The 14,841-nt window shown below is 48.3% G+C and overlaps 1 protein-coding gene across 5 annotated transcripts in view; it reads right to left on the reverse strand.

The window, feature by feature from the left end:
- GSG1L (GSG1 like) overlaps positions 1-14,841 on the reverse strand; it is a gene marked incomplete at its 5' end in the record, with an annotated part of 223,959 nt that overhangs the window by 147,900 nt on the left and 61,218 nt on the right. The window lies entirely within an intron of this gene.

The raw sequence follows: 14,841 nt of genomic DNA on the forward strand, positions 1-14,841 counted from the left end.
GTCAGAGGAAACATGGAACATCATGGGAAGAGAGACAAGACTGGTGCATGGACCACCATGGGGGGGGTGGCATGTGGCTCTAGAGCCAGCCCTGCATGGGTTCAGCCTGGCTCCATCACCTACTAGATATGTAACATCAACGTTAGCCTTTTGGTGCCTCAGTTTCCCTACCTATAAAAAGTGAAAATCACTAATGCTAGTGTTTCTGTAGTGCTTATTACAGGGTGGATCTGTAGGGGTTGGTGCCAACCACCAGGTGACACAGCTAGGACAGCTCAGCAGGCAGGAGTCCAGCCAAGTGGCAGCTGCAGGGATACATGGGTTCCCCTACGGCCCTGCACCTTCCGTTGTCTTCCCCTAACCATTGGACATTGCCTGGTAACTGCCTCATTTTTGCCCGTGAAGATGCCCTTTTTCCCATCACTTCCTTCCACTCTGATTCCCTCTGACCCAAGATGAGCTACCAAGATCAAGAGGATGAATGGCTGTCAGCCTTTCCTCCCCAGGAGGAGAGTTCCCTAAAGATCCACTGTGTTCCCAGAGGCCCCCTGGAGGGTAACGCTGCCCCACTTCAGGGAGGGGCAGAGGAGGGAATTTGTGCAGGAGGAGGATAGAGTCAGCAGACCCCTGGGGAGAAGTTTTGGGGGGTCCATGAGCTACAGGACCTCCACAGCCCCCTATGGAGATGTCAGGACCTTCTAGGAAAACAGCCTGGGAAAGCTGGGCTTTGGGGTCAGAGGTCACAGGTTTAACAAAAATCCTGCACCCCAGTGAGGGTCTCAGGGCCCCCATGGGCCCAGGAAACCATCAGCAATGGGGAGAAGAGGGGCAGAAGAAGACCAGAGGTTCTCCCAAAAGTTCTGAAAACTTCACATCACCCCAGGGCTGTGAGGGAACCTTCATTATGTGAGGCCTGAATTTCTCACTATCCCAGAGAATGGACGTTCAGTCCCATTAGACCAGAGGAATAAACTAATGGGAAGTACCTTGCCTGTAAGAAGGGAGCGTGCCGATTCGGACCCACCATAGCCTCGAAGGGAAACATTCTGCACAAGGTTCCTCATCATTGCATCTTTCTCCAAGGTCCGTAGTCAACAGATGGGACTTAGAACCCAGTCCCAATGCAAGGGTGGACAATACATGAGATCTCAACACCCAGCAATGACTGGGGAAGCCTGTGGGGACTGGTAACCTGGAGGAGGTGTGCCCTGTCTAAAGGAATATGAATTAACATCCTGGCCATCTGGACCAGTCAGGATCCTGGCAGGAAACAGATGGCACCCTGGAAAGGGCTCAGTGAAGACTGCTGAGTGAAGGGCCTTTTCATAGACGTGTGGACAGGGGCGGGGGTGAGCAACAGTGGGGGGCCCTCACCTCTTCCAGCCTGAAGGGGCTGCGGAGGGAAAGGAGGCTGCAAGAGATGATGCCACAGAGGAGGAACTGCCCCTCGGAGCTTAGCTGCACCGAAGCAAGCATCAAAATCAGAATTTCTGGGGCAGGGCCTGAGAATCTGCATTTCTAACAAATTCCCAGGGGTTGCTGATGCTGCTAGTCTGGGGACCACACTTTAGAACCAGTCCTTAGAGGAATGCAGTCACTGTCAAAACCTCAACAGGCCAAGAACGAGGCAGGGGAGGGGGAAACACCCCGACCTTTCTCCCCTTCTGCCCTCTTGATTTCCTTCCTATGCCTCCCACTGCCCAGAACCAATAAGAAACCAGAGGACGCAGGAGTCCGGGCCACTGCATCGGCACAGGGCAGTCTCCCACGGCCCAGGGGGCAGTGGACAGACGTGGAGGGGTGAACGGCGAACAATCAGCATGGCCCCCACCCCAGGAGGCCCTCACCCCTCCTCACCCATCACTCTCATCCTCTCACCCTGCATGCTTGTCTCTTTCATAGTCTTCCCACGATTACTATCTGAAATGATCTTGTGTACGCATTTGTTCAAGTGTTTATTATCTGTGTTCTCTACAGGATGTGTGTGGACTTCTCCTCTGCTGTGGGTTGTATTTACATGTAGGTATGCATAGGCTGTGGGCTTGACCACATTCTGGACCAGGCTGGAGGCTGCACACAGTGATGCAACAGTGAAGATGAGATCTCTCTCTCTCATTCTCTCTCTCTCTCTCTCTCTCTCTCTCTCTCTCTCTCTCTGAATCCTAGGAATCCAAATCACATCAAGCAGCGATATTTGGGGATGTTTGAATTAATTTTTTAAAAATATTTATTTACTTGTTTATTTTTGGCTGCATCCGGTCTTAGCTGCGGCGCGCGGGATCTTTCGTTTTGGCGCATGAGCTTCTCTCTAGTTGTGGTGCGCAGGCTCCAGAGCACGTGGGCTCTGTAGTTGTAGCACAGGGGCTCCAGATTGCGTGGGCTCAGTAGTTGCAGCGTGCAGGCTTAGCTGCCCCATGGCATGTGGAATCTTAGTTCCTCCATGGCATGTGGAATCTTAGTTCTCCAACCAGGGATCAAACCCGAGTCCCCTGCATTGGGAGGAAGACCCTTAACCCCTGGACCATCAGGGAAGTCCCATGTTTGAATTAATTTTGATCCCTAAAAATATACTTCTCTTTGGTTCCCAATATCAGTGTTTAGTATTCACGCATTTATATTCAATGAACATTTTTTTTTTTTGCTGTACGCAGGCCTCTCACTGTTGTGGTCTCTCCCATTGCAGAGCACCGGCTCCGGATGCACAGGGTCAGCGGCCATGGCTCACGGGCCCAGCTGCTCTGCGGCATGTGGGATCTTCCCGGACCGGGGCACGAACCCGTGTCCCCTGCATCGGCAGGCATACTCTCAACCACTGCGCCACCAGGGAAGCCCAATGAACATTTATTGAGCACCTACATGCCAGGCACCATTCAAGGTGCTGGGGGTGCAGCAGAGAACCAGAAGGCAAGTGCCCACCCTTGCAGAGCTGCTGTTCTAATATTAAAGTGTATGTATAGACACTTGGAATCCTTGCACCAAAACAGGGCGTCCCCCAGCTCATCTAAACAGTGCCCAGATGCATATATCCAGACAAAACTCTAATTCAAAAAGATACATGCACCCCTATATTTATAGTAGCGCTATTCACAATAGCCAAGGCATGGAAACAACCTAAATGTCCATCGACAGATGAATGGATAGAGAAGATGTGGTGCATATATAAAATAAATACTACTCAGCCATAAAAAAGAATAAAATAATGCCATTTGTAGCAACATGGATGCAACTAGAGATTATCATACTAAGTGAAGTAAGTCAGAAAGAGCAAGACAAATACCATGTGATATCACTTATATGTGGAATCTAAAATACGACACAAATGAACCTATCTATGAAACAGAAACAAGACTCATGGACATAGAGAACAGACTGGTGGTTGCCAAGGGGGAGGGGGTTGGGGGAGGGAGGGAGTGGGAGGTTGGGGGTAGCAGACGTAAGCTTTATACACAGGATAGATAAACAACAAGGTCCTACTGTACAGCACAGAGAACTGTATCCAATAGCCTATGATAAACCATAACGGAAAAGAATATTAAAAAAGAATGTGTATATATGTATAACTGAATCATCTTGCTGTACGACAGAAATTAACACAACATTGTAAATCAACTAACATCAATTGAAAAATTAAAAATAAATACGTAAACAGTGCCAGATAGCATCTCTGAGACAAACGGAAGCTCTGTGATCAGGTGTCTCATTCGCTGCTGTGTCCTCAAAGCCTGGGACACTAACGGGTGCTCCGGACATGACGGTGGAATAGTAAATGAAGAGCATTTCACAGATTGCCTTTATTAAGGATTACACCAAAGGGGGGCGCCTCTGCAGAAACCTACAGGTATGGCCAACACACCTGCAGGCAGAGGTGAGAATGAAAGTTGAGCTCAGGAGCGTCTCGGGGCCCATCTGGGAGGGAAGAGGCAAACAGAAAGGGGGGGTCTTCACTACCCAGGGAAGAGCAGCCATGCCCAGCCTCATGTCTGCCACGACGCAGAGGAGCCCGGAGATCAGCCTGGGCGTGAGGTCTTTGATGGTCGCCTTTCACCTCCTTTTCTGCTGTTTTGTGCCTGCTGATTCAGATTTACAACCTACCTTTTCCTACCTCTCAATCTCGACGTCTTCTCTCCCTCCATTTCCCCATGTCTGACGCAGCCCCAGCCTTCAAACCCACCAGCTCCCCCACCGTGAAGCCTGCCTTGTTCACCAACCACCTGCCCCGCCCCAAAGAGATGTCTCCCCGCTCTGAATTCCCAGTGTTCTATCATGATATCTCCCATGATACGGTCACTTTCTACCTTGGGCACAGCTTGGCCCGTTTTGACCCCCTTTGGGCTGTTAATAGCAGATCTACCCACCATCAGGTGGAAGCTTGAGTTTGTCACGTTGCCTAAGATCCAGGATCCAATGACCCAAGGAGAATCCAGGGCAAGCACCATGCTAAGAGCATGGCACACATCACAACTGTATGAGGTCAATATCCATCCCCACTTTACAGATGAGGAAACTGAGGCTCACACTGGCAAAGCGACCTACCCAAGGTTACACAGCCAAGAAGTAGCAGAACCAGGAGCTGGACCCAGGTCTGTGTCTTTCCAAAGCTCTTTCCATCATGCAAGGGACTGACTTGTCCAGAGGGAGACAGGGACCCAGGACATTCCATGACCAGACCAGCTTGTTTGGACTCCAGCAAATCAACACTGTCTCTGAAATATCTTTTTTTTTTTAACATTTTATTACGCGAAGTTCCCATCTTTTACAAATCAGAGAGACCGGTATGAAGAGTCCCATGTCGGCAGCCCAGCTTGGAAACTCACCTTGTCTCTCCGCACCCAGCAGCCCACCACTAGTGGGGTTATCTTGAAACAAATCCCAGAGGTTTGAATCTAAATGCCTCTTTGAAGGGTTTGCTCCCTTGCTCAGAAAAGACAAACGGAAGGTCATTTCTTCTTAGACACTCTGGCATCACCCTATGGGGCTGCTGACTTTTAGCACCACAGGAACAAAACATGCAACCCAAGAGGCCCTGGCCTACCCTAGCTGCTGACTCCTTTTGACTCACTGTCTGTGGGACCTGGCTGAGCTAACGGTGAGGGGGCTCAGAAATTGCCCTCAACACAGCATCTTCAGCTTGGCAGCCGGTGCTCCAATCCCACCACCAAAGGGAACACCTGGCAAGGCCCTTGGCAGAATCGAGGCTTCCAGGAATCCACACCAGAGACAATGGGAGGGTCACAGCTGCCTCCTCTCTGGCTCAGCACTCATGCCTCATTCCAGGAATCTTACCCCGAGGTCCCTCCTCCAGGTCTGATCTACTTGAGAAAGAAACTCGTGGTGGAGGCCAAGGAAGGCGGGTAGCCTGGGGTCCATGGGAGCCAGGCAGGCTGTGCTCCCTGGTGAAAAGCCTGGGCTCTGATTTCACACAGACCTGAAGCCAAATCCCAGCTCTGCCACCTGCTAGCCGTGGAACTCTGGGGGAACCATCGTTTTTATTCATTTGGTTGGGTTTTTTGGCCAGTAAAGGATGATGATTCCAGCCTCACGAGGTTGCTTGAGGGCTAAATGAGGTAACGGGTATAAAGCAAGACGTCTTCAGTTAGGATTTAAATCAGGCAGCACCTGCGAGGGATCAGCTTGATGTGCTGACACCCACATCCCCAGCCCGTCATTCATCACAGCTCCTGGGCTCCCTCCTCGAAAGGGGGTGCTCTGAAGGCAAACGGAGGTGTCTGGGTTCAGAAGCCACAAGACGTGCGTTCAAACCCCTCCTCTGCCTCCCCTGGCCCCGTGACCTCAGGAAGTGGCTTCACAAGTCTGAGCCTTTTCCTCAGGTGCCAAATGAAAGTCATTTCAGCTCTGCCCTCCAGGCTTGCAAAAAAGGATGAAAACGGAAGGGAGTGTGAGAAAATGCCTGCCCCGTGCTCGGCTCCGTAAATAAGCGCTATTTTTGATTCCATCCCTGGATCCTAAGTTAGAGTCACACTGCGCTCCTCCTAAGGAGAGCCTGAGCCAGAAGCAGGAGGCTGTAATTGTGCCACTTCAGCGGGAGTAGGTGGGGGGAGCCTGGCAGGGCCACGGGCAGAATCCAGGGAGGTGGCCAGAGGCAGATGCCCAAGGCTGGCAGAAGGGTGAGGAGTGCTGAGGGTCAGCCAAGCTGCCCTCGGCATGAACACGCAGGAGCCAGATCTGGTTGGCAGCGGGAAGACGGGCAGCAAGAGGAAGGGGCACTGGGGAGCCCAGTGTCCTTGGCTGGGTCCCCAGATCATGGGTCTGAGGTTCGTGACTTAATTTCACAACCCATCTGATGGTGGAGTTGAGGTTTCTGTGGCTTGCAAGGTAGGGAGAGGGCACCCGGAGGGAGCCCCATGGTGAGGGGCTAGGCCCAACATGCTTTACAAACTACCACCCCCATTTTACAGATGAAGAAACTGAGGCACAGATAGACTGAGTAACTTGTCTAAGGTCACACAGCCAATGGTGGAGCCTGGATTCAAATGGAGACAGACCGCCACAGAGCCTTTGCATTTGGCCACTACCCTGTGCTGCCTCTTAGGAGAGTAAGCAGATTCTAGAAAAATCTATTCTTTCTAAGGGAAGTCTCAGATGCCCTCCAAGAGGACTCCACATGTGGCAGGAGAAATCAGCATCCATCAGGATGTGGCTGCATTTCGAGATGTCCACCAGATGCCCAAACATGGCTGGTTCTGCTTTTGACTCTGGTTCTGAGACCCAGATTCCACGGAGCCCAACCTCTGGGCAGGTGCATGGCTAGTTTTCTCTATAGTAGGAGCTTTCAACTTGCTGGGAGGGCAGAGAAAAACAGTCCTGGCCCCCAACAAATGTGGCCAAAGAGAAACAATTTTAACTGTTTGGCAAGGGTGAAAATCCACACACCTTCGCTAGGCTGGATTCAAGGAATTCAGCACCGAGAGCGGGGAGTAAAGAAAAATGCCAGCAGATCTTGCATGAAGCTTCTCCTCGCGCTATCCAGGCTGGCGGCAGAGCCTTGGCAAGCACTTCCTTGGAATTCTCCGGAGGCCTCTGCCAGTTCAACCGACAGGGCAGCAGATGGCACACACTTATCTGCTGATGATATTTTGATTTATTTATCTCTTACAGATGGTACCAGGCCTTGATTTCTGGCAGGAGTTCAAAATATGGGTCAACTTTCTGGAGATAATCATTTCTCCAAGTGGATGAAACACTGGAAACTCAAATCCTGCCTGGCATCATGACTGCATCATCATGGCCTCCAGACGTACCTTGCTTGGGCATTTGGGGGCATTCTGGGTAAACTGAAGGGAATAATTTGTTCTGAAGAATTTTACAGCCAGAGGAACCTAAATACTTATTTAAAATTAACACCATAGTGGTTAAATGTAAGAGCTTTGAACTCACAGAGCCTCTGCCACTTACAACCCCTGGGACCCAGGCCAGACTCTCTGGGTCTTAGTTTCCTCATCTGTAAAATGGGTATAATTGTCTTCTCCACCACATAAGCTGTGACAGAATTACCTAGCTATCCACCAAAAAGTGTGCTACTCCTTCTGCAGTGTGGAGTTATTGCTAGAAAGTGGCTGCCCCACCAGGCACAATATTTCCCAGCACCCCCTACATCCTGCTGGGGTCAAGTGACTGGTTCTTGCCTATAAAATGTGAGTGTGAGTGATGTGTGGCACTTCCTGGGGTGGGCTTTTATGAAGTAGACGTGCCTTTTCTTTCCTCTTCCACCCAGATGCAGAGGCCTCCGAGGTCCTAGGAGATGGTAGAGGCACAATATGGAAGTTGCCAGGTCCCCAAATCACTGTGTGGAGGAGAGCTGCCATCCACCAGCATCACCTGTACCGAAGTGTTACATGAGCTACTGTGTTAATCCCCTGCCATCTCAGGGGTTTATTTGTTACAGCAGTTGTTGTTGCCTTATACATAGTTGGGGATAAAATGAGACCCTACATGTGAGAGAGCTGGTGCATGACAAGAACTCAGCAAGTGTTTACAATTATTGTCATCTTTCAAGGGAACTTGATAAATAAAGGATATTGTGATTTTTTTTATGTCATCCCATCTGTTGGGGTTAGTTAAAGCAAAGCAAAGCTGCTTTTCCTGATACCTCAGTCTTATTTTCACCCTTTTTTTGACACTATCAGGAATCCTTCTTGCATTGTCACTCCTCAAAAGAATGTCCTGAGAGAAATTAGGGAGGGAGAAGGTATGGGTAGTTTTTGGGGGGCACACTCTGGCTGACACAGGGACATCATGGCCCACAATCATCAGTGTTCCCGTTTGGCTCTTCTCCTCCCTCAGCACAGAAGTCTCCACCCGGGCTGGAGATGGGAGCGGGGACTTGGGGACCATGAATCCCACCACCCTCAGCTTCCGGACGTGGAAACCAAGGCCCAGGTAGGGCTCGTAAGTTGCTTACGATCTCATCACCAGGCAAATATTGAGCTGAAGCTGGAACCCAAGTCCTCTGCCTTCTAATCCAGAAGAAGGGATGGGAGGACAGGGGCCCCAGGCTACAGAAAATAACAGTAGCCAACACTTACTGAGCACTTACGAGGTGCCAGAAACTGTTCTAAATCTCCATATGCACCACCTTCTTTAATTCTCATAACAACCAGAGGAAGGAGACGCTATTACTGTTCCCATATATCAGATGAATAAACTGAGGCACAGTGAGGTTAAGTATCTTACCCAAAGGCACAGAGATAGTAAGTGGTGGATCCAGGATTCCACCCAGGACACTCCAATTCCAGAAGCTTCGCTTTTAATCATGTTTGGAGGGATGGAACTTGTAGGAAGCATTTTTTTTTTTTTTTTTCTGCTTGACTCCAGGGAGCAGAATTAAACCCTGTGGGCCCAAGGAGCAGCTCTCTACCTGGCACAACCAAAGAAGAGTCCAGCCATAAAAAAGGCCCCTCCAAGGTGGCATTAAACTTCCCAGTGGTGAGGGAATTTCCTGGCGGTCCAGTGGTTAGGACTCTGCACTTCCATCGCAGGGGGCCTGGTTTCGATCCCTGGTTGGGGAACTAAGATCCTGCAAGCCACGGCACGGCCAAAAGAAAACAAAACCAAGAACAAAAACAAACTTCCCATTGCTGAGGGGATGTAAGAAAGGGTTGGATTCCCAGGTGGAGATGTTGCCAAGAGATTTAAGTAGCCAGTGGGATATCTGACTGGGCCAGTGCTTCCTCACGTGTCCCACAGGTGGTTTATGATGGGGGATGTGGCACTAAATTACACTGAATCACATCATGGGTAAACGATTTCCCTTCCCAATTCTCTTCCAACCCTTCAAGATTACTTCCAGGAAAAAAATATCAGTTTTGCACTAGCCTGTCCTTAACATGGCTCTAACACTTGCTAATCTTCCCTTTTAAAAAAGGAGAAAAGGCAAAAATATCCAGTTAGCATTTGATAGCATTGTTGTCTTGTATGCATACACATACGCATGTGTATATATTTCTTCTATTTTTGGCAAGCCGCGCTGATTTTCTATTTCCAGTTGGAATTGAAAGCTCCCCTTCATTTATGTAAGGAAAATATGAGCCAATATAGAGCAAAAAAAAAAAAAAAAAAAAATTCATAGTAGAACAGGAGGATGTGACTAAGAACTAATTCATAAAGGTGTTATAAGAATAACTAAAGTTTGGCAAACACTGGGATAAAAGCATTCTATGCTTCTAGGCCCACTCCAGGCTAAGAGGTTGCAGGGTCACCATCCTGCACAATGCTGGAAGCACAGTCCACATCGTGGTTTATACAAATGAGATTCCCTGGAGTCATGCAGTGCACAGCCTGCATAGCTGTACACAGCAGGCATGGATATTTTTAGAGTAACAAATACTCCAAACATAGGATAAAAGAGAAGTAATCTTCTGTTCAGCTGCCCTGAAATTGGCAGTCAAAGTTCCTCACTCCAAATTATAGCACTCTCTGATCTTTCCACAATGTCCCCTTGCTCAGGGGGCCCCCAGGCTGCCCAAGCAGCGCTGGCACCCAACCCATCCTCAGGATGAATGGAAGAACCCCAGGCATGCGGTTCTCCTCGGGGGATGCAGCAGGAAGATGAATGGCAAGTGAGCTGCATGTTCAGCTACAAAGGCAGCGGGCAGACGTCCACAGACACAAAGACACTTGGAGAATATAGAGTCTGTGAACCATTCCTGGAATAGCTAGTTGACACTGAGATCCAGCTCACCCGGGGATGAACCAAAATCAACTCAAGAATGGAGAATTCATAGTAAAATCACCAAGGTGAGGAAGGAATCTATGTGAACACACAAACAAAATGAAACTATTGTAGATATTAGGGGCTTACAAGCCAGAGGCTGTAATGCAACCCTGACTTTGTAAAACTCATACAAACATCAAAAATCGTGAGGTCAGAGCAGTAGGAATGCTGGTGCTCTCATGTTTCTCAGGTGGGGTCTAATACTGGAAACACCTTGTTTAAAGGCTGCAAGCACACATTTTTTTCCTCCCCTCCCCGCCAAAAATCACAAAGGTAACCATATACCCAGAGTCAAATGACAGGGCAGAAGGGAAAGGAGATTAGAATTCAGGCCTGACATGTGAACACATGGACTCACTTGTCCCCAGGGACCCCAACATGGCTCTCTGACCCAGGGTCACTGAGAAAGAGCCTCTCGTGTCCTATGAATTTCCCAAGCTGATAAACAAACAAAACAAGAAAATCAACTTACACTCACCCATGCCAGGTCAGTCCTAAACTTCTCTCTCTCTCTCTCTCTCTCTCTCTCTCTCTCTCTCTCTCTCTCTCTCACACTCACACACACACACACACACACACACACACACACACACTCATCTCTCTCGAGGTCCACTGCCTCAGCCTCTCCTCCGGCCTCCCTGCCTCTACACTGTCAGCCACAGGGATGTTTATGGAGCCCAGATCTGAAATTCTGTTCAGGAGCCTCCACTTAATTTCAGTTCTCACCAGAATCATCGTGCCCTCAGACATTTATTTAAAAATGCAGACTCCCAAAGATGCATATTCTCTGTGACCCAATAATTTCGTTTCTTGGAATTCACCTTACAGACATACTCACACGTGTGCAAAATAACACAAGGTCAAGATAATTTGTTGCATCATTATTTTAATAACAAAGGACTGGAAATAATCTAAATTCCCATGAATTAAATAAGAAATACACATTCAATTTATGGAATATTCACGCCCATTAAAACAAATAGGTACAGAGCACAGAATATCAATATTCCACGAAAAAGTGGATACCCCGCTGAAGTTTTGAGACCCACTGCTCTTACAGAATAAATCTAAACAATTCTATCTGCCCCTTCTTTTATCCAGTGTGGGCTCAATCTTCTCCCTCAGATACTGTATCAGTTTCCTATGGCTGCTATAACAAGTTACCACAAACTTAAAGACTTAAACAATACAAAAATTTTATCTTATAATTCTATAGGTCAGAATTCCAACATGGGTCCCACTGGGCTAAAATCATGGTGCTGGCAGGGCTGTGCTCCTCTGTAGAGGCTCTGTGGACAATTCCTTAGCCTTGCCTTTTCTAGCTTCTCACACTCCTTGACTCTCGGTCCCTTCCTCCACCTGCAAAGTCAGCCGTGTTGAATCTCTTCTCTTCCATAGACACAGCTCCCTGTCTGACTACAACTGGAAACGTTCTCCTCTTTTAAGGACTCATGTGATTAGACTGGGCCCATCTGGAAGATTCAGGATAGTCTCCCCAACTCAAAATCCTTAACTTAATCACATCTGAAAAAGTCTCTCTCACCATTAAGGCAGCATATTCACGGGTTATGGAGAGTCTGATGCCGACCTCTTGGGGAGGGGATATTGTTCTGCCCACCGTGGATACTCTGGACTCCAGCCACCAAGGCACCAGTCACATCTCATCAAACCCAAGACCTCGTATCCATCCCTCTCTGAAATGTTCTTTCTCACTTGCCAGACTCCTACTCAAACCTTCAAGGCTGAACTCCATAGCCCCCTCCTCTGTGAAGCTCTCCCTGATTCCCCCAAGCAGAATTAGGGACACTGCTGGCACTTTGGAAAGACCCTTCTGTATGACACTTGTCACTTGGCATTTGAGTTATCTGCCTATACGTGCATCTCTCAGTAGCCAGCAAGCAACTTAAGAGTGAATACTTATTCAACCACACATCCCCACCATTCAGCATGATGCCTGGCACACAGTAGGGTTAGCAAACACTGAAGGGATGAATGACTTAATCCTTTCTATTTTACTATGGCATGAAAAATATATATAAATATACATATAAAATACATATATTATGTATATGTACAATACATATATGTATGTATATATGTGTATATATGTATATATGTGTGTGTGTGTATATATATATACATACATATATTTACTTACTGATATTTATATAATTTGTCATCCAAATATGATTTTATGTGTCTGTTGTTGTTACAGTATGTTGTCGTTGTCATTGTCAATCCACATGCCTGGCATATGATAGGCGCTCAATAAATATTTGTTGTGTAAATAAATTAATAAGCATACCCAATATTTACTGAACTTTTTCTAGATTCCAGGCACTTGGCTAAGCTTTTTATATGCTCTGCCTCCCTCATTATTTTTTCCACAATAACTCTCAAAGGACTACTACAGTAGCTGGGTAATGAATACTAGCTGCTGTTACAAACACCTCAAAATCCTAAACGTTTATTTCTCAGATGTTTCTCCTGCATGACTCCCATCCACGAGGTGACTCAAGGACCCCGGCTCCTTCCATGGTGCAGCTGTACCACCGACGAGGGAGAGAAAGCATGGGGAGAACACACTGGATACTTACCCACCTTAGCCCAAAGAGAACATATGTCACTTCCATTCATATCCCACTGGCCACACCAGTCACATGGCCAATCCAACTGCAAAGGAGGCTGGGAAATGCAGAGGAGCTCATGGATACTGATAAGCAGAGCAGTCACTGCCACAGTTATTACCTGCCTCATCTTACCGCTGGAGAAACAGAGGATCAGAGGAATGGAGACACGGCCCAAGACCTTGCAGCTAGTGTGTGGAGGAGACCAATTCAACCCCAGGTCTGTCTGCCTGCACAGACCACACTCTTAACCACTGTTTGCTCATAGGCCACCACAGAGGGCAAAGGCCTGCCTGGGACCTTGCTGAGTGGCAGGAAGGATGCCACCCTGGAATGGACATTTCCTCTGGACAATCCCCATATCGGATAATCCACACAGAGATAATCAGAAGTTGGCCAGGTCCGGTTCCACCATCTACTTCCTTACCCCTCCAGTGTCGGTTTATTCATAAGCATCTGAATGATGACACGAGGCAGATGTTTTGTGCTTGATTTTCCCCTCCAGACTGCTGCAAGAGGGGAAACAAAATCTATTTTTTTAAAGAGAGCATCAGATGATGCTTGAACAAAACCAATAACTCTTTCAGGACAAGCAGCTCTCTAAGCTTCCCACAGACGTTCTCCGAGTGTCATTTCTGGCATTTATTTGGCAGTTGTTTACCGTCTGCAAAGAAACATCGCTCCTTCCTGTATATGTTTCTCCTCTCCTCCTCCCTGTAACCTTCCCCCATGGCGTTAGCCCTTTGCCCTTGCAGTTTAAAATTGTAACAGAAAGATTTCCCCTAACCCCGGCCCCAAGTTGCTTTGCTATGCATCAATCCCAGATCCTGCATCCTCTCTCTCCAGATCCTATCGTTCCAGTCTGCCTGTTCCTTGCCTTGTAGCATCAGCATCTCAGCTGACACAACTGCAATTATAAGTCAATTCGCAGTTATTCAGGGCTGATTATTCAGGGAGTGGATTCCTCGGGCTTCTGGCTTCCCCCCTCCCTGTGGGCCTGGCACCACTCATTAGCACTTCCATCAGCAGGGAAGAAAGGAAAAGAAAGTTTGCCAAACTCTTAGCCACCAAGAGGAGTTCCTGGTCAGCCATTTCTGTTTGGCAAGGAGGCAACTCAGACACTGGACTCATCTGCTCATGCTACCTCTTCCCCAATCACACAGATGATTCGATGTTTACAATCATTTCTCCAGAAAGGAAAAGGGAGCTATGGCCGGTACCAGACTGGATCTCCCATCCTCAGGGTTGCTCCCACCAGCCTGTGATGTCTGCACACTTCACAACGCACGCGTACTTTTGTGAGCTGTGAGCGTGTTGTCAGCTACGGCGCACAGCTTGATGGCAGGGGCTGTCTCTTTACATCATGAAATATGTCGAGGGGTCAACGTGTAATGGCTTATCTAATAAATGCAATGAACTTTTTAAAAACAAAGCAGAGAGAGACAGATGGAAGGCAACTCACCCTCGCATGAAATCATCTTTGCCAGCTGACCCAAGAAGGGGCTTGTTTTCTGACACGAGGCCCTTCCCCAGGCCAAGGCCCCCATTCCTGAGGAATCTGAACCATGGTCCCCTACTGAAGGACTCTAGGAAACACAGGGGACCCACTTGAGGAGATCGTCTCCAGGGCCCACAAGAGAAAGAACAGACACTGGCCCAGGAGACAGAGTGCACATCAGCCCAGTAGGGGACCCAAGGTCAGTCCAGGTACAACTGGGCCACCTCTGCTGCACTCACCACTTCCATGCCGCCTGGCAGCCCAGTCTCCACCCACTGCTTGGGAACCTTTAGAACCATCATCTAGTGGGTCAGAGCAGCCAATGGGCAAGAGGTGGGGGGTCCTATGTGAGGAGAATGAAATGGGTCCTTTACCTTTCTCCCAGCAAACCCAGCCAAGCTCCAGCTGATCTAACCCTCAGTCCTTTTACCATTTTCTTGCATTCAATCAACAAATCTTCATTAAGCCCCTACGAGGCACTATTC

The sequence above is a fragment of the Hyperoodon ampullatus genome (assembly GCF_949752795.1).
Source record: "Hyperoodon ampullatus genome assembly, chromosome: 14".
NCBI lineage: Eukaryota > Metazoa > Chordata > Mammalia > Artiodactyla > Ziphiidae > Hyperoodon > Hyperoodon ampullatus.